At 37.9% G+C, this 22,504-nt stretch overlaps 1 long non-coding RNA gene across 5 annotated transcripts in view; it reads right to left on the bottom strand.

The window, feature by feature from the left end:
* The window catches only part of LOC145112035 (uncharacterized), a 30,272-nt gene extending 8,436 nt beyond the window's left edge, over nucleotides 1-21,836 (bottom strand). The window contains exons 1-4 of one of the 5 annotated variants that reach the window (XR_013710417.1): nucleotides 21,160-21,836; nucleotides 20,298-20,728; nucleotides 19,861-20,106; nucleotides 10,764-11,211 (exon numbers count right to left, since the gene is read on the bottom strand). This is a non-coding gene — a long non-coding RNA (uncharacterized LOC145112035). Of the gene's footprint in view, nucleotides 1-10,745; nucleotides 11,212-19,860; nucleotides 20,154-20,297 lie in introns of those variants that run through there. The other 4 variants (XR_013710416.1, XR_013710418.1, XR_013710414.1 and 1 more) reach the window with 4 other exon arrangements.
* Between the last annotated feature and the right edge of the window lie 668 nt (nucleotides 21,837-22,504).

Here is a 22,504-nt window from a genome sequence, read left to right on the forward strand (position 1 = left end):
TGAACCTATAGAAATGAGGTTTTATTTTCCATAATTAGTCTTCTAGATTTCGGGTGTTACAACTCTCCCCCACTTAAATTAGATTTCGTCCTCGAAATCGCTCTTTATTAACACTCCTACCAAAACAATCAACCTGATGACCATGATGGGAGTCTCTGCATGTAATAGCATTCCCAAGGCAATCTGAACCCGAACCGTAACTTCTATCCCAAAAATAACTCCCGAACCTTCAACTCTTGCAAACTGCTTCTACCTGCTGAGACCTGAAATATACAATAACCCGACTTCCCGACAGCTTGTCGCGCTGAAACAACCCATGCCTCCTCTCAACTGATAGAAAACCAGTCATAACACTTCCAACAATGATCTACCCAGATCTACCGAAACCTACCGTAAAATAGTTCCCCGAACCCGATGAAGAACGAATCCTCAAGCTCTCGAATAAAAACCAACCCCACTTATCTGGACTCCGAAACCTGAAGTCTCAATGGTCTGACTCCATGTCAGACCTCTCATACCGAGATGCCACCAAGCCAACCTCATAGAGTCTCGCACCACACAAAATGCTTCCCATCCTTGATCGCATTGTCATCTCGACGGAGAAAACGTCGCTGACCATATACCGCTATAGAACACTTAAACTTGACAGAAGGCTCAGATAATCCTTCGAGTAGAAGATTCATCCCTGCAATGGTTAGAATCAGACAAGAGTTGCGCAACAGGGTCAAGTCTATTACTCTGAGATTATTTAATCCTGCTGTAAGTTGTTGGATTAGGTGTCTAAGCCCATAACTATAATTGTTATGTACTTGAATTGATAGTAGCAATGTCCTTTTGGGTTGCCTTCATACCTGGCAATTGAATAGGATAATTGTTGGAGAGAGAAGAATGATTTATTAATTTATTGCTTGGTTAATAAACTAATAATCAAGATAAATGATTTATTAATGTATTATGGATATAATATATTAATTAGAAATCATATTGTTTAATTAATATTTAATCAGAAATTAATTTGGAATTAATTTTGGGATTAAAGGAATTAATTGAAACTGCAGGGACTAAAGGTGACAATGTTCAAAAGTTGTGCATTGAGCATTCTAGAACCTCCCTTAGATATGGGGAACGAAATCTAGAGTGTCCTAGGGTTTCCTTGGGCTCTAAGGGCGCCTTGGAAGCCTTAGGGAGGAAGTTAAGGGATTAGGGTTATCTAAGATACACCTGCCTTATCCTAAACCTTCCTTATCACCTATATAAACCCCTATAGGGTTGGATTTCGTCCAAGGCACTCCAAGAAAGTCTAAGGGCCGAAATTCTACTCTACTTCTCTCTCTCCATAGTAATCCTTGGTTGCTAGGTTTGTTTGTGAGCCATTAGAGGCGCGACACTTGTGGCGCTTGCTACCAAAGTTCAAGATCTTCAAGGATTTGATTGTTATTACAATATAACAATCAAGGTATGTATCCTAACCTTAATTATATGTTAATTTCGAAAATTACATGTGCCTCCTAGGGTTTCTAGTTTTTGTGTTCAATGCTTGTATGTCTAATAGTGAAAACATAGACTCTCACCTTAGGGTTGCATGCACACATAGGATTGTTTGTTATGTACAAAACCCATCAGTGGTATCAGAGCGTATGGTTTTTGTTTTCAATTAGATTTGGTACAATTGATTGAACTAGACAAAATTAGGGTTTATGGATATTAAACCCTAAGGCCTTTAAATTTTTGCAAATTAGGGTTTAAGAACCCTATTTTTCGAAAATCCCTAAGGGTTTTCAAACCCTTTCCTTTGGCCACCTTGGAGTCGAAATCTAGGGTTTCCTAACCCTAGGGTTTTTGATTTTTATGCAAGTTTGAAAGCCTTGCCTTCCACTCCAAGCAGAAGATTTCGAAATCTAAGGAATCTGTTAGTAGGTTGTTATTTTTGGTAATTATCTTGTTAATTGTTTAATTGTATAATTAAAGATATCTCTGCCTAAATTTTGAAATCCATGGATATAGGATTAAATTAAGTTAATATATTTAATTTAAATTGGTAATCCTTATTTGTTTTAATAATTTAATTAATTGTTTAATTTTTGAATAATTATTAAATCAAAATAGTTCAAATTACACCCTTATGGTTTTATTAAGTTAATTAAAAGTTTAATTAAAAGAGAAAATTAATAAAACCACCTAGTATTTTAAAAGTGTAAAATACACCCTTATACTATATATATATATATATATATATATATATATATATATATATATATATATATATATATATATATATAAAATTAAAAGTCTAATATTATATATGTATAACTTAAATTGCTAGTCTTACCGTTAGTAGGCCTCATTCACGAAGCCGATCTATAAGGGGGGTATAAGGTTATGGCCTATAAAATGGCCGTTTAATGGGTGTCCACTCTCACCCACCGCTTCCTTGATTGGTGGAGGGTCGTTAGCCGAACGGGTAGGATAGGGCAAACCCTCTCCTCATTAAAAGTATAATGAATAAAGTAACTAAATGTTTTTACCAAATTCCCAATCTTAGTTACTTTAGGAAAAAGTGAAATCGATGCAATTCCATGGAATTACACTTTGCACCCTTGTTGAGACGTTAGTGGAGCGTGTGTGGTTAACCGGCACACTAAATGGGTTCTAAGCAAAGGTAGCGAAGGGTGACTCAGTGTTTGTCATAGTTCGATGGAGCGTGTGTGGTTAACCGGCACATCGAATAGGTGACTGTAACATTGGGGGCACCATGTAAGTTTGCATGGTTATTCACACCCTGTTTTGTGATCCTCGGCATCCCAGTCACAAATCGAGGGGCATATATAGATTTAAACATGCCATTGAAAAGGTCAATGAATCTCAAAAGATCTAGGAGTTTTCAATACATTTAAAACTTAATCTCCTTTTCGTTTTTCATGGTGGAAAATTAGTGAATCGTCATTCACTTACCTTCAAATGTTCTGCAAGTTGGATTACGGCATCCCTCTTCCAAATTGTAGAATATTGTGTTGGATCCTAGCCTTAATATCTCATTTGGATGTTTTATTAAGGACTCAATCAACTAACTTGAATTTTCTCCCGTTTTATAGATGTCAAAGTCTGACAACTATGGTCTTTCTAAATCCGTTGGAAAAAGTTTTCCACGTGAAGATGATGTTCCACGATTGTATTGTGGAAATAGAAATTATGCTTCATTTCCTCCACCTCCTCCAATAATTCTCCCTGACCCACATGTTCTAAGACTTGAAAAGTTCAAGGTCACTTAAGCCGTATTGGCAAAAGACACGAAAATGGAAAGTCTATATGTGCTCATGTCTTGGATAAAAGGTTACATATTGATAAACTGGGATTGTTGGGTGTCGATGTTTAAAGGAAGTTAGCTGTCGATGTTTAAAGGAAGTTGGCTGTTGACTTGGTTCTTCAGTCACTTCCCGAATCATATGGTAAGTTCATTAGAGAGTACTATATGATGGACCACGACATGGCCCTTATTGATTTGACTTATTTGCTTATTGCTGCTGAATCAGAAATGATTTGGCGCACTGGTCAGCAAATTTGTCTGGTAAATCAATATCCCAACCCTCTATGGGCAATGGTAACATTGGAAGTCCAGAAAAGTTTTCTCTACGCAAGAGAAAGGCTGAGTTTGAGATAGTCCTGTGTGCCATTCCAGAGAGTCCATAAGTTTCTACTGCCAAAAACAAGGGGCATTGGCTACGAAGCTGCCCTGACTACCTGAGAGATCTAAGAGATGGGAGAGTGAAGATGTATGACTCTGCTTCAGGTAAAAATCCACTATCTAACTCTATTAAGTTCCTATTTGGAGATTCTTAATACATGATGTGATAAGATTACATTTCGATGTTTTGAAGGATCGAAGAAAGGAAAGGAAGCTTAAAGGAAGGAGCAAGCTGAGTCTGATCGCGAAGAAATGGATTTCGATCGCATGATTCAAGGATCAGATATTTAAGCTACTACTTTAGAGTTAGGATAGATTGCTAAGTAATATTTACATAGTTTTCATTAGTAATCGCATTGTAAGGACAATATTTTTCCGCAATAAAATAAATTTTGATTTATCTTATTTATGTTTCCTTGCGATGGATTTTATGAAAATTGGTGTTTGAATGGTTCTATTGTTAGCAATATTGTGAATGGATTTGATTCTTAGTTATGTTATTTGTGGTAATGTCAGAAATTTACCAAATGAGGAAAGATTCTCATCGCCCAAGTTTCAATTGGACAGAATCTTGGAATCATACAACTGGTATTGTGTGACGAATGAGAACCTTCGTATTTGGAAAATTAAGACTAATTCCTTGTTCACATAAGTATGTGAGTCAAGTGAAGGACTAGGAGATTAGGTACACTTGGTTGTGTGCTGGTCAAGTCCACCACAAAGAACAATAGAATTATACGTCATGATTTACTATAGTTTAGTAAATATGGTTATACTTATAAGATTAAGTGTAATTCTGAGTTGTTGAAAAAGTTTCAATGAATAGCGGTACGAATAAGAAGAATCAATTAGGTAGAAAGATAAAAGGTTCTCCAATCTAAGAAGAAGGGAGAGTACTTTTGTATCATGTTCTATGATCGTCTTAAGAACCATATTACAATTCATCCTCTAAGGACACCTTAGTGCACTAGTATGGCTAAGAAGAGGAGTCGGGAATTGTCAAAATGGGTTAAGTCAATAAGATGAATCGTACTTCGTTCCAAAAATCAAGTCTTAGAGTCAAACTCGAAGATTGTGACTTGAGTGACATAATCTTAAGTAGGAATGTTCTTACATTTGCATATTTTGGTAAGTTGTGATGTCTTGAATAAGACATAGACCAACTAGTACCAAATTGCGCGTAGTTTTGTCTTGATATAGACACACACTAACTCTTGGATATTTGTTTTGTCAAGAGATGTTTCTTGATAAGAGAATCTAATATGTCAAGAGGTCAGTGGGAGTCTAAAGATCTTGAAAAGTTTCAAGAACAAATCAAGAAGTAAACCTATTAAACACTAGCACACGACTTGAGGATTGTAACCTATCGTGTTGACAAAATTTTATTTTTGTGCCAATCCAGTTGAGGGATTATGCATATGAGTTCTACGAGTTCTCATCTGAATGCATAAGGGCAAACACCTTGATGAATGAAAGTACATTGACTGGCGTAGGTGAGCTGCTAAATAACTTGGAAGCAATGGTGGGACCCTTGATGGCAAGAAATTAAGAATGAACAAGTTCTGTCCATAAGAGTTTGAATTTGTCACAAACATTATCTTTCGATTATCGTTATGGAAAATTCACATGGATAGGAACACATACACCATAAAATCTAAGTGTCATAAGGTTTCTCTCCTTCATGAAAATGATTGTGAGAAAAAGCTTTCGCTAAGAGAGATTTTAAGGAGATAGAAGTTGTGTAAATTGCATGCTCAAATTCGATTATGATTACGACATCCCTCTTCATAGTTCGAATTGTGAGATTTGACAATTGGTTTGAACAATTAAGACTTATTGCTATAAGTTTTGAAATTGTTTAGACACACATGTGAGCTTTCTAAAAGGTGTATGAGCTTAGATAAAAGCTTATCGAAGCATCTCGTATCAGAAATATGAACTTCGGTAAGAAAGTCAATAAGTATTGATTTCTAGAAGTCCAACTGATTTCTGAATACATGTCAAAGCTAGTGGGAGCATAAATGTTATGCTGGTAAGAAGATAATTATCATGCTAGTGGGAGCATGATTATTATGATTTGCGAGTTAACAATACTAATTATAGAAAACAAGAATTTCAATTTGCAAAGTTGCAAGGGATGAAGAGTTGTTTTGCTATAATTAAGGGAGAGAATATTATACTTCATTTCAAATCTAAAAGCTTAGATTGTGAGTTTTTAGTCAAATTTAGTCAAATATATATGAATGTTATGTTGGAATGGTTCAACATAAGGAAATTCTATATATGGAAAGGATAATTGCATTCTCAAAATTTGGTTATGATTACGGCATCCCTTTTCATAATCAAAATTTTGAGAACATGGCAATTAGAAATATTATAGCAGAGGGCTAGTCTAGTATCACGTCTTTATGTGAGACATTATGAATCGTGTCCCATACGCTTCGGGTATAGGATCGATTGCATATGCTATAATATTTGACTGTTCTAAAATTTTCCAAATGCCTAGAGCATTAAGAGGGAAAATGGACTAGAACCGGATTTGACTAAAATGATTAAACAACTGTCAACGGACTATCTAAGATTTCCTAAGGATTTTTCACTTGTGAGTAGTTGGAAATATAGTATTGGATGGACCATATCGACATTATTATGAATAGATAAGATTCTATTTAGAATGAGTTGTCATATGGCAAATATGGAATGTTTCCATAAATGGGAGTTGGATATTAAGAATCTATGTCGAGATTAGGAACTTTTATGCAAGAAGGATGTTCAAAGGAATATACTTTGAATGTGAGACTTCACGTCTATGGAATTGTCTTGAAACAATCTCCGATAGAGAACTTTGTAATTTCATTGGCTGAGACTTGGTGACTTTTGTGCAGTGACATTACGAAAGGATCGTTGCATAAAATGTTAGAATCTAACATATTCTAATAGTGGCAAGAATTTTATATTCTTACACTAACAATGAGTTTTGGGGATTGTGAAATAAGTTTCATTGGAAATGTTTTCCAATTGATCTATTTCACAAAGAAAGGATCATAGGTAAACATAGTGTGCATGTTTGGTGCATGGGACAACTATTGTTATAATTCAAGTGTCAAGTTGATTATCTGAAACAGTATACAATGAATAATGAGTAATCAATATGGTGACTAAATAAAATGTGTTTTATTTATACTCAAAAGTTTTGGGGTCATATAGGATTAAGTATTATTATTGTGTTTCACTTTGCATGTTTTGACTTCCAGAATAACTAGGTTATTCAAACATCCACAGTCGTTCATACATTGGGAGTAGGTATGAAGCAAGACTATCATGAGTCCGTCTGTAGATTGTCTAAAGTGTTTAGACATAGAAAAAGTTTGTTGCAGAGTTCATGAGTGCTTTAATAAGATTAGAGTGTTGGATTAAACCCACGCTCACTTGAATCACTTCATGGATTTTATCACGAGTGATTGTGAGACGATAATATCTTATATTCTTGAAACAAAGATATATGAGTTACAGTTTGCAAATCGGTTGCACATTGATAATACGTAAACGCACCAGTAACTTGGTGTTATAAAACGTATTATTGTGTGTGATTTGATGAGTAAATAGAGCAAGCATATGAGTCGATGTTTATCCGTTCCTTCTACCCAAAGTTGGATAAAAGCGATATCTGTGGGCCCCTCGATGATTTAGTGATGACACCATAAAGTGCTTGGCCAAGCCGGGATTGATTTGATTTGTTCAATTAGTCAGTTGTCATAAATTGGAAATCGGGAAACAGAACATAGACAGAGAGAATGATTAAAATTCATGTCTCGTGTCTATACGATATCTAGAATGGAGGAATATATGATCCCTTATCTAAGGACACGTCAGTGACTAGGTCATAGTTCGACAACGGCTTTTGGTAGCTAAAATTTGCTAGTCAATTTTTGAAGTTATACTTGCAATTATAGTTATTAAACTTATCCAAGTGGGAGACTGTTGGATTAGGTGTCTAAGCCCATAACTATAATTGTTATGTACTTGAATTGATAGTAGCAATGTCCTTTTGGGTTGCCTTCAAACCTGGCAATTGAATAGGATAATTGTTGGAGAGAGAAGAATGATTTATTAATTTATTGCTTGGTTAATAAATTAATAATCAAGATAAATGATTTATTAATGTATTATGGATATAATATATTAATTAGAAATCATATTGTTTAATTAATATTTAATCAGAAATTAATTTGGAATTAATTTTGGGATTAAAGGAATTAATTGAAACTGCAGGGACTAAAGGTGACAATGTTCAAAAGTTGTGCATTGAGCATTCTAGAACCTCCCTTAGATATGGGGAACGAAATCTAGAGTGTCCTAGGGTTTCCTTGGGCTCTAAGGGCGCCTTGGAAGCCTTAAGGAGGAAGTTAAGGGATTAGGGTTATCTAAGATACACCTGCCTTATCCTAAACCTTCCTTATCACCTATATAAACCCCTATAGGGTTGGATTTCGTCCAAGGCACTCCAAGAAAGTCTAAGGGCCGAAATTCTACTCTACTTCTCTCTCTCCATAGTAATCCTTGGTTGCTAGGTTTGTTTGTGAGCCATTAGAGGCGCGACACTTGTGGCGCTTGCTACCAAAGTTCAAGATCTTCAAGGATTTGATTGTTATTACAATATAACAATCAAGGTATGTATCCTAACCCTAATTATATGTTAATTTCAAAAATTACATGTGCCTCCTAGGGTTTCTAGTTTTTGTGTTCAATGCTTGTATGTCTAATAGTGAAAACATAGATTCTCACCTTAGGGTTGCATGCACACATAGGTTTGTTTGTTATGTACAAAACCCATCATAAGTGACTTAGCATTACCCAAGCATCCAAATACTTCTCATTCACATGGAATCAAAACCGCTAATACTGCTCGAAACACCAAAACTGCCTCCTGGCTTCTTTCCAAAATCCTCCGAGACCACCACGGTCCCGTTTTGGCACTAACCTGATGCTAAACTGCATGCTACAGGACTGACTATAGTCTCTCCTCATAACTAGTCTTACGTAACCTACTGATTCCTATTTCCAGCATGTTGTGGCCCTCCCATGACCTTGCGAACTGACCCTCCTTGGTGTAAATCATCTAAAGAAATCCACGAGCACATCGCTGATTTACCATATTCTCATTGCTGAACAGGGACTGGTGAATGCTACGGGTGTAACGCCCCTAGATCTGGGCTAGTCAATTTAGAGACAACGAGCATCAAAAATGAGTTTTTGATGGAAGATTATTTAGAAGGAATAATCTTAACCAAGTGGTATTATATGTTACAAGGGTTCTGTACATATAAAGAACGTTGAAATCCGAGTTATAACGAAGAAGTTATGGCCCGTTGAAGTTTTACAGAAAAACTGACACGGCACCGGGAAGCGTAAATAGTGAATTTACAATAGAGCGACTTTTAGCCTTAGCAATCTAAACGAAAGTTGTAGAGTACATTCCCGCCTACGCGTGGATATAAAGAACGTCGAAAATGGAGCTCGTATGCGAGAGTTATGATTTTTAGAAGTCGGAAAGTGAATTTGTGAAATCTGTTGCAATATCGATGACGTGGCAAAATCCTAGCCATCCATTGCTGATCTCGGTACCAACTTCGGATGTGTGACACATCTCTTTTCATTATGCCCCGCATCCGAGGTCAAGTACACCCAGCGTACTTCGTTCTTGTGTGGTCCGAGAGATAGCCACGTCGCACCAAGCTATTCCGGACACGTGCCTCGTACGAAGCCAGCTGTGGCTCTTATCCGAACTACGCCCAGCGTAGCCGAGGACTACGCCTAGCGTACGTCCGAGGCTAGGCCTATAAAAAGGCTGCAAAGTCAGCCACTTCCTTCACACCTTTCAAATCTTTCTCTCTCTCTCTCTACTTTCTCTCTCTAGCCCCTAAACCCCCCTAAAGTCTAGGTAAACCCCCTAGCACCCGAAGGAAACCCCGAGGCTCCCGGAGTCCCGAGAAAAAGGGTCTTTCGGTTCGGAAACGTTGCTCCAAGCGAAGCCCGGTTTTCGAGAAAACTCGCTGTAAGTGAGCTACGCCTATGCTATTTTTAATATAGCTTCTAATTAATTGAAGTAACATTATTAGGACCTTAAAATAATTATTTGGGCTATTATTATGAGTTATATAAGAGTGTTGCTTAACGTTTATATAATAGTAATAATAGTTAGACTATTAATTAGTTGCGGTTAACGTTAGACTAAATCCTAGTGGTATTGATACTAGGTTTTGTCAAGGGAAAATTGTTTTGAGATAACGAAGTGCTGTCTGAGTCACCACCTTATCAAGTGAGTGCATAGTTACTTTCATCTTACACATAGATATGAAGTATTTTAATATAAATTATGTGCTATGTGTGCATATTGTCTGAATACTTGTTGTCTATGCTGAATGAAACATTTTATACATGTTTTAAAAGATTTAAACTGTATATATATATATATATTTTATATCTGCAAAATATGTTGGGTAAAACATGGGTAGATCAAATATGAATTGAATGTTGAGATAAGAGGTGATATAGACCATGAGATAAGGGTGAGAGGTGAACAATGAGAGAAGCCTTTTACCCAAGCGTGCCCCCGTCATCTAGCAGAGTATGAATGACAACCACAGACTATTCTAGACAGTCCAGTGGAACACTAGCAGGCTCGCAACCTGTAGGTGTTGTGAACGATGTGTTCACCCAGTGTACTCTAAACCTTGGCGATCATGCAGACTTGGTGCCTAAACCTTGGCGATCATGCAGACTTGGTGCCCAAACCCTGGCGACCATGTGGACTTGGTGCCTAAACCCTGGCGACTATGCAAACTTAGTGCCCGTTGTGTAAGCCGTGGCAACGATGGACTTCATGCCGATTCCTTAGGATGATTCTTAGGAATGAATGAACGAGGAATAGTTGATTCTTATGGTAGATCCTTAAGAGTAAATAACATAATGGGGATGGGTAATTGGGTTGATTGTTTGATGTTTAAACATAATAATTATATTATTGTGGGTTGAAAACCATATGTACTCACCAGGTTTCCCAACCTGACCCACTCAGTTTATTTGTATCACAGGTGTCCATATGAAGTTACATTACACTGAAAGATTAAGGGCCTGTTTGGTTGGCAGGATTGTAATGGAATTCGAGGGAAAAGGATTCCAATTCCCTTGAATTCCTGCGTTTGGTTCAACTTTTAGAGAAGGAAAGGGATTCCTAAATGAGAAAACATTCCCTCAATGGAGGGAAATTACTTTCATTCACCAACAGGATGGAATCAATTCCTTGTTAACATGGAAAGTTAAAATTTACCATTATACCCACCAAACCATTCTAATCTTCTTCTCCAAACCACTCGTCTTCTGCAATCTTCCACCAGGTGGTTGTCTTCTCCAATCTTCCACCAGGTTAGTGAATCAATGCCGTTATCTCTCACTCTCGCTATCTTTCACTGTGAAAATCGAGGGGTTTGTTAAACTCGATTTCTCTTCCGTTTTCTCAACCTCGTCTCCTGAAAATTGATTTATTGATAAGCAAATCAATTTATGTTAATCAAATATTGTTAAAATTGTTGTTGCTGTCAATATTTTCTTGATTACAATTTGTTGTTAAAATCAAAATCAATGTTCATGTTTATAAATTTCCGGTAATCGAATACACTGTGAAAATCGTTTATTAAATGAGTTGATTGTGTTGTTTACATACTGTTTTTTTCTTGTTAAGAACAACAAGTTCTTCCTGTTCTTGCTGGAAATCAATATATTTTTTTTTTGCTTGTTTGCTTTTTTAGAAACAGTAATATCTTTAAAAACTGATTATGTGGTTTTAGATATACTTGCTGGAAATTACATTACACCTTCAATACGATATGATTTTGTATGAACATGATAAATTCATATGATTAAGCAAATTAGACAAAAGGGCAGTTCAGTCATTTTTCATGAATTCCAATTCCATTTCCTGCAAACCAAACAGGATATGGAATTAATTCCAATTCCTTTTCCTACCAACCAAACAGCACATGGAATTGGATTCAAATCCCTGACAGATTCATTTTCCAATTCCAATTCCAATTCCTTCAGCAACATTCTGCGAACCAAACAGCACCTAAGGATATGTAAATCACTAGTGATAATGAATGTAAGTTCTGTTTATGCTTATGTTTCTGTATTGACGATGACATCCCAATGTTTTGAAAATGAATAAAACACATTTCTTCGGAAATGCTTGATAACGTATTTATCATGTTTTTTTTCTGGGAACAAATTCCGCAACACTTTTCTTTAAAAGGTTACTCTGATTTTCAAAATAAAGCATAAACAAAATCGGTCTTTTTTGGCCATGAAAATGGGGATGTCACAGTTGGTATCAGAGCATTAGTTTAAGCGAACTAGGAATATGGATTTATTTCTAGACTTAAACTTAGAATGCTAAGCAATGATTGTGAGGAGTGTGTCTAATAAAATTTAGGTAATACACCTGAATAGACACAAGCACTAGCTTATCTAGGGAAAATGCCTAATATGCTTTTATGTGCTAAATGATTTATGATATGCATTATATGATCGAATCTATGGTCTATTGCCGACCGGATCTAGAAACTTTATGTGTTCAGATTTCTAAACGTATAATTACAGTATTAGAACTGGCATGTAACTTTTCGGAGTGATAGGGAAATTTACACGTCGATCGTAAATAAAATCTTTCCTATCTTAATTCTCGTCATTACACACCGAACGTTTGAATTGGTGTATAGATCGAAATGGCAAGAACCCGAAGTGGAGTCGGGAACGCAAATGGAAATAGGAATCAATAGCCCCCAGTGATTGAGCAAATACATGTTGTAGTAGAAGCTGCACCTGAACCAATCACCATGGCTGGAGTACAAGCCATGATTCGGGCTATGTTAGCTGAAAAAAGGGAAGAAATGAGGAGGATGTTACATGAAAATAGGGACGAACCTACCATGACCATTGAGCAACCTGAGCTGATTCCCGATCAATCGGAGGAAGGGAACTATAGCCGCCCTGTGAGTCAAGTTGGGACTCAAGGAGAACGAAGGAATGGCCCGGAGAGGGGAAATAACAAGGATGGATGAATGTATAAGAACTTCTAGGGAGCCAAGCCACCAAGCCTTTCTGGAAGCCCAAAGCCGGTTGAGATTATGGACTGGATCTCCGAAATGGAGATGGTGTTTGAGAGTTGTGACTGTAGCGACAAGCAAAAGACCGTCTTTGCAGTCAGACAACTAAAGACTGGAATGCTAAGTTGGTGGAAGTTGTTGGCAGATACAATGCCACGAGGAGAAGCCATGCGAATGTCTTGGGAAGCATTCGTGGAGCAGTTGAAAATGCAGTACTGCTCATAGATAGATCTGATAGACCTAAACAACGAATTTCAGAACCTGAAGAAAGGAAAGATGAGTGTGGATGAGTATGCCACCGCATTCACCGAGAGGATGAAGCTATTCCCCTACTTGGTGCCTACTGAACTCTCCAAGATCAATAGGTTTGCTAACGGACTGCCCACAGACTTTGGCCCAACAGTCAAAATTGCAACTACCTTGAAAACAGTCGTTAGAGCAGCCAGGAATGTTGAGACCCAGATTAGGGAAAAAGGTCTGGAGAGAGCTGAAGTTGGCCCAGAAAAGGAAGTACGAAGGATCTTCAAAATCCAACAAAGAAAGGAAATTCTCAAAGACTGAAGGAGGAGGAGGAGGTGAAGCTAAGTGGTGCGAGAAGTGTAAAAAGAAACACTTCGGGAAATGTAGCAAGGAGGTGACTTGCTACAAATGTGGAAAGACATGGCATTACGCCAGCAAGTGTACATCCAACAAGAGGGTGTGCTACAGATGTAACAAACAAGGGCATGTTTCTAAAGACCGCCCGAAGAAAAACGAGGCAGCAAGGCCAGAAACGCCACCAAGGCCAAGGTCATTCCACATGATCCTCGACGAGGCAGAAAAAGACGCAAGAAATCGAGGATGAGGAGTTCGTATCCGAAGATCGAGTTATGCAGTAGCCATAGTATTGTATGATGTAGCCTACTAGAGGCATAGTTTAGGGTAAACTTGAACACCTGTGTAATCATTTCAAGGAATAATATAAAACCTTCGTTTTGTTATCTGGTGTGTTAAATTGTTATGTGATCTTCTTATATGGTGACTTGGAAAACTGCGAGACAATACTTGGGACGAGTATGATTAGGTGTGAATGGTAGTAGAGGCCTATACTACCGAAAGCACAGGACTCACACTTGGATCAGGGAAAGTCACAATGTTACCAAGGAGCTAGTAATTGATTCCGTTTTATTTGAGTATGTCGTTACCATCATTTTGGTAATGACTTAGAATATGATTGTTATTTCGACCCTAGTGGTCATATCAAATTGAGTCCGGCTACGATGAATATGTTACATGGTTCAGAGAACCAAGTTCGATGTAGCATCTGACTTAAGCCAAGAAGATTGAAGTAAAATATAATCGAAGCAGTATCGCGCTCATAGTTAAAGAAGTTGGTAGCTAGAAATGCTACATGTTGAAATGTGATTATATCACATTAGAACATGAAGAAAAGTATATTCCATTCCGGAATTTGACTCTAAGAGACCTGAGTCTAAGCGTTGCGACACACGATGAGAGGTCATTGGAACGTGATCCATCGGTCTATTGTGGAAATCAAACAACTTATCTAAAGTTTGTTAAGAAGAAGAAGGAGTCTCCACTAAGGATCGACATTGTGACTTGAAGGTCATAATTTGGAGTCTAACATGATACAGAGAGCGGATTCAAGATCGAGCACCGCCTGCAGTTAAAGAAGTTAATTTGAAGGAACATAGGAGTTACGGTTATTACCTAGGATGAAGAGATAACGCATGGAGTCATTATACAACCCAGTTTCGTTGGCGATTTCGGGACGTAATCATCCTAAGGGGGAGATAATTGTAACGCCCGTAGAACTAGGCTAGTCAATTTAGAGACAACGAGTATCAAAAATGAGTTTTTGATGGAAGATTATTTATAAGGAATAATCTTAACCAAGTGTTAGTATATGTTACAAAAGTTCCGTACATATAAAGAATGCCGAAATCCGAGTTATAACGAAGAAGTTATGGCCCGTCGAAGTTTTACGGCAAAACCGGCATGACACCGGGAAGCGTAAATAGTGAATTTATGATAGAGCGACTTTTAGCCTTAGCGATCTAAACGAAAGTTGTAGAGTACGTTCCCGCCTACGCGTGGATATAAAGAACGTCGAAAATGGAGCTCGTATGCGAGAGTTATGATTTTTAGAAGTCGGAAAGTGAATTTGCGAAATCTGTTGCGATATCGATGACGTGGCAAAATCCTAGCCATCTATTGCTGATCTCGGTACCAACTTCGGATGTGTGACACGTCGCTTCGCATTACGCCCCGCGTCCGAGGTCGAGTACGTCCAGCGTACATCGGTCTTGTGTGGTCCGAGAGATGGCCACGTCGCACCAAGCTATTTCGGACACGTGCCTCGTACGAAGCCAGATGTGGCTCTTATCCGAACTACGCCCAGCGTAGGCGAGGACTACGCCTAGCGTACGTCCGAGGATGGGCCTATAAAAAGGCTGCGAAGGCAGCCACTTCCTTCACACCTTTCAAAGCTTTCTCTCTCTCTCTCTACTTTCTCTCTCTAGCCCCTAACCCCCCCCCCCCCCTAAAGTCTAGGTAAACCCCCTAGCACCCGAAGGAAGCCCCGAGGCTACCGGAGTCCCGAGAAAAAGTGTCTTTCAGTTCGGAAACGCTGCTCCAAGCGAAGCCCGGTTTTCGAGAAAACCTGTTGTAAATGAGCTACGCCTACGCTATTTTTAATATAGCTTCTAATTAATTATAGTAACATTATTAAGACCTTAAAATAATTATTTGGGATATTATTATGAGTTATATAAGAGTGTTGCTTAACGCTTATATAATAGTAATAATAGTTAGACTATTAATTAGTCGCAGTTAACGTTAGACTAAACCCTAGTGGTATTGATACTAGGTTATGTCAAGGGAAAATTGTTTTGAGATAACGAAGTGTTGTCCGAGTACCGAGTCACCACCTTATCAAGTGAGTGCATAGTTACTTTCATCTTACACATAGATATGAAGTATTTTAATATAAATTACGTGCTATGTGTGCATATTGTCTGAATACTTGTTGTCTATGCTGAATGAAAGATTTTATATGTGTTTTAAAAGATTTAAACTGTATATGTATTTTATATCTTCAAAATATGTTGGGTAAAACATGGGTAGATGAAATATGAATTGAATGTTGAGATAAGAGGTGATATAGACCATGAGATAAGGGTGAGAGGTGAACAATGAGAGAAGCCTTTTACCTAAGCGTGGCCCCGTCATCTAGCAGAGTATGGATGACAACCACGGACTATTCTAGATAGTCCAGTGGAACACTAGCATGCTCGCAACCTGTAGGTGTTGTGAACGATGTGTTAACCCGGTGTACTCTAAACCTTGGCGATCATGCAGACTTGGTGCCTAAACCCTGGCGACCACGCGAACTTGGTGCCTAAACCCTGGCGACTATGCAGACTTAGTGCCCGTTGTGTAAGCCATGGGAACGATGGACTTCTTGCCAATTCCTTAGGATGATTCTTAGGAATGAATGAACGAGGAATAGCCGATTCTTTGGGTAGATCCTTAAGAGTAAAGAACATAATGGGGATGGGTAATTGGGTTGATTGTTTGATGTTTAAACATAATAATTATATTATTGTGGGTTGAAAATCCTATGTACTCACCAGGTTTCCTAACCTGACCCACTCAATTTATTTGTATCACATGTGTCCATATGAAGTTACATTACACTGAAAGATTAAGGAGATGTAAATCACTAGTGATAATGAATGTAAGTTATGTTTATGGTTATGTTTCTGTATTGACGATGACATCCCAATGTTTTGAAAATGAATAAAACACATTTCTTCGGAAATGCTTGATAACGTATTTATCATGTTTTTTTTTTCTGGGAACAAATTCCGCAACACTTTTCTTTAAAAGGTTACTCTGATTTTCAAAATAAAGCATAAACAAAATCGGTATTTTCTTGCCGTGAAAATGGGGATGTCACAACAGGCCACCCCGCAGTCTCACAACAGTTTTCGTGCTAACTAATCACTAGTGAATGCTACGGGCCACCCCGCAATCTTACAGCACGCCTACTTTATCTGAAAACTGGTGAATGCTACAGGCCACCCCGCAGTCTTACAACACTGCTCACTAATTGCTAGTTAGTGAATGTTACGGGCCACCCCACAGTCTTACAACACTTCCACTAACTGCTAACTAATGAATGTTATGGCTACCCCACAGTCTTACAACACTCCCACGCTATCTGACCACTAGTGAATGCTACGGCTATATACCCCGCAGTCTTATAACACTTCCCACACTATCTGACTACTAGTGAATGCTACAGCTCCCCGGTATTCTTACAACACTTTGACCCCAACTAAGTACTAGTGAATGCTACGGCTCCCCCATAGTCTTACAACACTTTCACCTCACCACAATCGCAGCCTAATGTCGTACCCCAAAATCTATCAATTCAAATACACTCAGAGTCGAGCACACACTCGACCGAACAAACCAGGCTGAACTCGAGTTATACCTGGGACCCCAACCTGTTTCCCCCAATGCTTGCTATTAAGTTCCAAGAGAACGCGGCCTCAATGTTGGTAAGTTTCCCGAACTTCCAATTCCCACATTCCTCAATCCAGACAACCACTTGGATCGCCCCTTCCCTCCGACGGGGATATGAATCTCATCCACGATTCAAAACCGCTTCTGATCCTGGATACATGCGCGATTCCCTCCCCCTCCCCCCCCCCCCCCCCCCGCTTAGTTTCGACTAAGTCTTCACAACACATAAGGATGGAAGGATTCCCAATCCCTTTTTGCTTTCCAATAGTCGTTCCGATGACATCCAACGATTTCCAATGCTAGTGTTCCATCACTAGACAAACCCCAAAAGACCACACAACATCTAAAGACCCAATGAACACCTCCTGAATCCCAGTGAAACCGAAAGCATATAATACTTGAAATGATACCGTACTCAAATCTTAAAGTCCAAAAGATAGATGTTCCAACCAATACCTCAGCAAGAGCCACTTCCCTTGCCATTTCCAACAGCCACTCCAAGGACAACTACTAATACCACTGAATCCTGACGGTGTTGAATAACTATCCTGCGGACCCTGACCGCAGACCTTCACAGAATGCCCCTGAACCGATCTTGACCCTAACCCAAGATAACACTGACCACTCCAAACTAGATAAAAGGGAAACAACCTTTCACTAACAACTTAGTGATTCACGGTATGCAAATGGCATATGACGATTTTCGAAAATATAACCCGAACAAGAGCAAAAAAAATGAACCGATGTATGCTAACCCAACTGATGCAAGATTCCAACAACCATAAATACTGATATAATTTACCCGATAGAAGGTAAAAAGATGCATACCAACAATACTGCCTGCTGGAGTCCTGACCTCCCTTGTCTGACGCTGCCAAACTCAACTAATCTCCGTTGGGGCTCCTGCCCCATCTTCTCATCCATCGGTGATCCTCAAAGTAGCCAGAATAGACGCACTCACTGCTCCTCCCATCAACATCGGACAATCGGCATTCTTGTGGCCCATCTGCTCGCAGTGAAAGCATAACAAACTTTCTCCCTGAGGACAGTCCTTGGTGACGTGAACAACCCGGCCACAGTTGTAGCAGCCCAGACCCCTGGAATGACAAACTCCATCGTGCAGTTTCCCGCATGTGCTGCACTGACTTCGACCCTACTGGCCTCTCAACCGCTGATCGGAAGTCTTGGGTCTCTTCCCGGGACCCTACAAAATATGCACCTGATCTGACATCCTCTTCTCAATGTGCTCCAAATCAATCTCCAGCTCTCGGGCTCAGGAGATCATATCATTCACGGTCTTGCAAACTGAAATACTCACAAATTTCCTGATATCATTCTGCAGCATATCATGATACCTCGCTTTCTTCATCTCTTCGTCTGCTGCATTTTGCGGTACCAATAAAGCCCTCTCCCGGAACTTGGCAGTGATCTCTGCCACAGTCTCAATAGTCTGGCGGAGATCTAGAAACTCTCGCGCCAACTGCTGCACCTCAATTGCTGGTGCAAACTTAGCTCAGAACCTGGTCGAGAAGTCATCCCATGACATATCCTCAATAGCATCGTCACCTTACTCATTACCAATCTCCTCCCACCAATCTTCTGCCCTGTCCTTCAATAGGCAGGAAGAAAATATGACCTTCTCCTCTTCGGGGCAGAAACTCGTCATGAACGCGTTAGCCATATCTGCTAACCATCTCCTGTTGACAATGTGGTCCCTCTCCCCATCGAACGCAGGAGCTCCACAAGCACGGAACTCCCAGAAAGACAGTATGCGAGCTCTAATGAAAGCCATAACCTCCGCAATGTGCTCAAGCGCTCATCCACTATCTCTAAAAGAACAACATGGTTTTTAGATAATTTATTGCCAACAGCGTTAGAGTTTTAGCCACAAATTGTAGATGGACTTATGAGATAGATGCATGAACTCAGGAAGGAAAGTTCACCTCATACATCCAACACCATATTGCAAGGTTTTATAATTCATGAACTCCACCACTATAGTCAATATTTATCACTTTATTAGCAATTAAAATTATAAAAACATTTGTAACTCCCAAGAAACAATAAATTTATATTTGTTCATAACTTCAAGTAAAGGGATAAAAAAACAATTTCCAAAGGAACGTGATTCCTTCATTTTGTTAGCATTCAGGGGTTGATATTATTTTTCATTCCAGCCTAAAAATTGCAATAAAACCCATTTCTATTTAAGTTTTTTTATCACAATTTTTTTAAAGGTTATATTATTATTGTAAAAAAACGAAAAATGTTGTTCTTATTGTAACTTATTTGGGCTTTAAAGAAATTTTATTATGTTTTATCTTTGTAAATAAAAGTTTGTTGATTTACTCAGCCAAGTTGAGTACACAGCCAAGCTGATTCTTAAGATGGTTTTATATAAGAAACAATGCATTCTTAAAATATACCGAGTAAGATTAGTATAAAACAAAGAAATTATACAAAAAAATGAAAATGCATATATACCATGTAAATATTTTTTCATTGCCTCGGCTTTTATGAACCCCATGGCCTTTTTCAGAGGTATGGACTGAAAAATGGTGACACACACTTAAACATGAAAAATCGAGTACATCTTGAAAGAGTTCAAGGAATATGGAGGCATGTAGCAAGGCTTATAGTTAACAGAGTAAAAACAAAGGATACTTCTCAAAGTCTTAATAGCATTGATTGTGATTAGCTCAACATCAATTTCCAAGATTTCTAATTCATCTGCACCACCATAAATAGCAGGATATCACATCAATTCAAGATTTTACCTGTGTAAATATAGCAATCATTTGATCCATGAAAGAGCCATAATTGCAGGAAAGTTGATTGTTTCTAAAGAAAATTTGGAACATAAAAAAAGTAACTTTTATTATCATTAAGATGTAACAGTTAATATAGTTCAAGAGACTCACGTTTTGGAAGCTAGAACCCCTTAAACAACAACCAGTCCACTTGTAGGAAACAAATATGAAGAATCAAGTAAACACCCTTTGCTGCCCACCATTCATGACAACTTATCTTTTGGTTATGTTTTTTAATCATGCTTGTACCTTACTTTGTTCCCTTTACTAATCACAATCACATGCAAAAAGCTAAAATTTCGATAATAAAATAGGCAAAAATGACTTGTTTTGAAAATAAGCTTTGTAGAAAGTGACAAACCTGAAAATACTACTATTGTTTGATAATGGTACACTCAATGAAGCTCACATGAAAATACTTATCGAGGGAAAGAGAGATGGTTAGTGCACACTTGGTGAATGACCAATTAAAAAAAGTAATGACAAACCTTTATAGTTGATGAGATAGATACTGATATTTCTTCTATACCCATCCGGAGGAGCTTCCATGGAAGACGACCGGAAGCACATGTAACAATGGAACATGAGTCATATCAGGTAACAGCAACAGAACCAGAAGAAGATAAAGGAATTTCTACTTGAAAATTATACAGTACATAATTAAATACATATGAAATCAATTATAGAAACATAAAAACTTCGATTATACCACAAAATTGAATATGCAACAAAGCAAATTGATAGGATAGTGGGGCAGAGACTGGGGAGATAGCAGGAAACAACCAAATAACCCTTAAATCAAAACCATAACAGGAAATTTTATAAAAAATAGCATGGTTGACATAATTATAATAAATGTTAGTTGAGAAAACTACATCAGGATGTCGAAAATTGATAATATGTGAACATTGCACAAACTACACAAAAGTGAGGCATTCATGTTGGAGAAGAAAAAATTAGGGATTACGATTACCTGGGTGGAGATATGGAGCGTACAAAATGAGAGTGGTGTAGAAAACACACTCGTGAACAAATCTATAACATGAACCCAATAAAGTGTATGTATGCGTCTTTCCCATTGATGCAGTAGATAGAAAGAGAAAGATAAAGAAGGAGGGTCGTTCCCTCAATTCCTCAAACAGTAGTAGAATTCAGGGCTTTGTTCATCAAAATTGAAACACGAACACCATAACATAATCAATTATAAGCAGTAATGAGGAGAAACAAAGAATTCTAGTGGAAGGTGGAAAGAACTATCTGCGATTTCAATTCAAAGCAATTGATTGAAACATTGAACCATTTACAGTGAAACTGAAGACTTATATAGGCGGGAACAGAGATCGTGGTGGTGCAGTTACCGATTTAGATGGAATAACACTCCTTATCAAAGAAAGCACCACACGCGATTGAGTTGTGGGCAACAAAGCCGGAGAAGACAACCGCCATGTACGTGGGGGAGAAGAAGGAGGAATCAGGGGACGGCCTAATGTGATTAACCGCCGATTTTGAGTTCACGCGGCTCAGATCAAAAGTTACGTGAGTTTTAACGGCTGCGGAGATCAAAAGGTGCTTGCGTTTTAACGGCTACGATTATGGACGATGGTTTTCCATTCACCGTCGTCCATAGTATTAATAATTTGCGCCTTCTTGTTATAATACTTTTGTTTATCAAAAATAGACCTCATACATCACTTTATTGATATGGAATCCAAATTATAAAAATGGCCTTTATATTATTTTTTATTATTCACAAATCATCCAAATTATAAAAATTGATCTTGGACTTTTTTTGCTTTTTAACACACTAACAAAACATTCATTTCATTTAAAATTTTGGTGTTTTATGGCCAATAACATGGATAACTTTTCTGTTTATATATGAGATTTTCTATATTTCATTGTCTTGTCTTTTAATATATAATAACTATTTTTTCTATAGATTTATTAGCAAAAATCTTGGTAACCTACCAGTTGGCTAGATTATACTTCAAGTTTAATTTTTTTATTTTATAGTTTCTACCTACATAAGATTTTTTTTCAAACACACATTTTTGTTTTTTTCCAAACACCAACCATATGGTTTTTCAAAATGGTTCGGTTGTTCCATTGTTCGTTATTTTTTTATTTTGTTTCATCATTGGCTTTTTGAACTCATCCTTTAAACATATTATATATATATATATATATATATATATATATATATATATATATATATATATATATATATATATTGTAACATCCGGATTCCCAGGTATATTAATTAATTATTCATTTTGGAAATCTATTGAGCAACTCGACGAGTTGGTGCTACAACTCGT

This window comes from Lactuca virosa, chromosome 5, assembly GCF_052849685.1.
Source record: "Lactuca virosa cultivar CGN04683 chromosome 5, Lactuca_virosa_CGN04683_v6, whole genome shotgun sequence".
NCBI lineage: Eukaryota > Viridiplantae > Streptophyta > Magnoliopsida > Asterales > Asteraceae > Lactuca > Lactuca virosa.